We start from the raw sequence: 3884 nt of genomic DNA on the forward strand, positions 1-3884 counted from the left end.
TACTCCAGCAGATGGTGGCAGACTGGGTCACTCAGCGATCAAAAGCAGCGTCTTTCTGCAAACACTGCAGGACCAAAGCATCCTTATCCAATCCACTCTGCTCTGCCCCGTCTTGTTGATTGCTTCGCAGCTGCATCTCCAGTCCAAAAACTGATATTTATACTGCAAATTTGTACTTTTTCTCTTTCAATATTTAAATGCATTATATGATTCATTTTGTATTATGGAAAAAAAAGAGGCCAAAGATGTCATCAAAAAATTCCTTCTATGCTTTGTCATCCTCACCTAGCAACCTGTACGAATAAATGCTTCAAACTCCTTAAGAAAAAACTTATACCAACTTCTACAGAGGATTGAAATTGGTCATCAGGTTGCTTTTAATTAGCTCAAATGGCTATTTTAGTTGAGCACACGTATCCCAGGCTAAAATGGTTACTTTAACTAAAACTAACATTGGATTGTGTTGACTGTAAAGATATTTAATGATATAGGAAGAAGGCTGAAAGTAAGAAGCTGCTAAGACTATAAAAGTCTGTTTTCCATCTGGGAGAGTGAGAGCAAGAATTTCTGCAGATAACAGAAAGGTTGAAGGGACAGAAAAGTTCCCATATAATCCTTTATAAGTTTCAGCACCAAGAATAAGCAGCTTAGATTCTGCTTCAAGACGGATCAAACATTTTTTAAACTCTAATCCCTGCAGATGGTTTAACTTATTTAGCTCCACGCTGTGCTTGTTTTAGCTGATAACAGAAACTTCAAGTCTTTACTGAAAAAATAATGGATGCACATCATCTTTGAAGAAAAAGAGTGAAAAGACAGATTCGCAACTTAGAGGGTGGCATTTTTAATCAGTGTATTCTTGACAATATAGCAAGTTATGTTAGTTAAAATCTCAGTTATGTTGGGAAAAAATGTTTTAAAACAACATATACATACGATTAAATCAGCTTAAAGAAAAAGTATTCACAACCACGTTTTCTTTTTTTGTTTTGTATCATCCATTATACAACACGGCATTCATACAGGACTCCACTCACGCAGGAACTAAAGGTTTGACAAACCCAAAGACGATAAACAGCACCGCTTCTGTCGAGCCGTTTCGGATATTCTTCTGTTGGTACAAAAATGGCCATTCTGACAAAAATAATGGTATATAGCGTGGTCATCTATCTAACCTTCCTTCTCTGCTTTGAGTTGCACCCCCTTAGATTTATGTACAAATGTGAAGGCAGTATGGCCACATTGTAAATAAGGATATTTACTGTGATATTTTCTCCCTAGTCATACAAAATAATATTAATCTGAGGTAAGAACTGAGATAGTATCAAAACGGTAAAATAATATTCTACTAAATGCACCTCATTTTTGGGAAGGAAAACAACTACCATCATTAAAATGAATAGATCGAGACAAAAGAGCAGCAAAACAGACGGGTATAATTAGAAATTAAATTAAAAAAAAGCAGGTCAGAAGCTGTGGTCTTCACTGGCTTTTTTCTGTTCAGAGCCAAGGCCAACATATAGACGTTTGAGACTAGATAGGTTTTTGTCCAAAAGTATGATGATCCGAAACGCATTTCTAGAGCCGTAAAACAGTGAAGTAAAAATGAGCAGTGCAGCAAAAGCAGATCAGCTGAATGTCTGACTACTGCCTGGATTCTTTAAAGACTTAAATAAACTCACGAGAACTTTGGAGACTGGGCTGAATATTAAACATGCTCTGAGATTTTTACATTCTGGTGTTTAAAATAATGCCTACAATATTTTAAACGTTAATATTTGCCCAGTAGCATTTAACCAAGTATCAGAGATCCACCTGAAATGGCTCGTTTTCAGTCTCCCCTCATCCTAAATAAGGTGAAAATCAGTTTACAAAGAGGGATCCTGACATATCAAAGTGCTACCAGGTTGAGGTAAAAACACTCTTTGGTGTGGATGTGGTTACTGAAGGAGGAGGCATCAGTTTGCAATCAGTGGAAGCAGAGTGATGTTTAGTTAACAAAAAAAATAAATAAAACACCTGCTTCAAACCATCTGGGTTTCATTTTGATTTACCAAAGATAACAGGAAGGCTAAAAAGGGACAATAAAACTGCTTTGAGCCTTTTAAGCTGAGTTTATGGAAGATGCTGGATTTAAATATAAAAAGCCGAGTTAAGGTTTAAATCTACAATCTGTACTGAACTGCTTTTTAGTTAGCAATGCTAACTGAGCTAACCAGGTTTAGTGTCATAGATTATGCTAAATATAGCTGAAAATGTCAACTCTAAGCTAATTTGTTTAAATAATTTAGCTAAACCCTGTTTTCCAGTGACCCTTCTATCACACACACAATGTTACATCACCTCTGCTCCTAATTCAACTATTTTATCATATATATTATCTCTCTGATTTGGCTATAATCAATATTGGCAGGTTAAAGCTTCACATACCCAAAGCTAGTAGCATCCACACTAACTACACACTGATAAGAACAATTGGGACATGAGAATGTAGCAGCAAAACAGAAATTAAATCCTCTGTGGCTTATTATGCTAAGCCATGAATGCAGATACCATGCTGGAACTAAGGAATCGGTAAAACTCTGCAGCTGCTAATAGGCAGCCCATAAAAACTGTAGAAGTTTTAAAACTCATTGGAATAAATCTAATAGTTTCTACCAGCTGCTCAGTGTGAACAATTCCCAGCGACAGATTAGTTTTCTGTGATATCAGCAGCTCTTATCTTATCTGAACTCCCCTGCAACTGGGAAGCAGATCAACAAAACAGAGACCCATCAAAGCCAGGAAGCATGGCTGTCTCAGACTAGACTGAAAGCGATCCGATCTGATGGATTTATGGATATTCAATTCAACAGATAGCTTTGCTGACTGACTTAAGGCAGTGATACTGAACGTTTGCTGACCTGCTCGACTCTAAAACTATAAAAGAAGACCACAACCCATGCCCACCTATCTATAACACCCCACCCCTACAGATTCAAAGGCCATCAAACGTGTTCTCTAATCCTTCCATCGACAATTGCATTTGCATGAAAGAATACCACACAGTTGTTTAAAGGAAGAAAATACCTGTATACACACTCACAGACAGATACACATATAAGGACAAACATTTAACATACATTTCATCCAGGAACCATACAATTAGAATCATTCATAAACACAATGTCAGCTCCATACCAGTGAAGGTGACTTTTGAGATGCATATTTTTACATCATCTTACATAAAAGGCTGTGCATTAACCATCATGAAGATCTGAAGGAGTCTTTTTCTTCATATCAAATTTCATACATATTTTTTTTTTTGGTTTGGATCTTGATGATAAAAATGCACTACGGGCAAGATAACGACACAGAGATGATCAGTTGTATAAATTCAGCAATGCATCTGTGTTGGCAGCGTACATATAGGTATAGTTTAGGCTGTAATTACCAATTAAAAGCGAGGAGTTGGGAAAAAAAGTGACATTACCATCTATAATTACATTTAAAGGGTTTCGGATTTACTGCTACCAATGTGAAGGAAAACTTTAGAAGAATTAAATTATTTCAGTGTTCTCAGTGCACAGCAGTTTACAAGGATCATCAGTCCTTCCTTCACATAAAAGACAAAACGAAGCAGATTAAAATTTGTTTTTTTCTTCTTAGCAGGTTTGTACAGAAAGACACGTGGAACCGTCACTGCTTAGAGTGGCTTTTCGTCTCGCACTGAACGTCAGCAGGAGGCACCAACCATCAGCCGCTAGCTTAAAACATTGGGTGCAAAACATCCAGGCGTAACACTGCAAGATGCTCCAATTTAATTTGAAGCTGCAGCACATCAATGAAGCTGGTTTGAGTTATTTTATTCTAACAATTATGGGTTGCACAGATTTAATTCAATT

Source organism: Cyprinodon variegatus, unplaced genomic scaffold (assembly GCF_000732505.1).
Source record: "Cyprinodon variegatus isolate N-32 unplaced genomic scaffold, C_variegatus-1.0 Scaffold418, whole genome shotgun sequence".
Taxonomy (NCBI): Eukaryota; Metazoa; Chordata; class Actinopteri; order Cyprinodontiformes; family Cyprinodontidae; genus Cyprinodon; species Cyprinodon variegatus.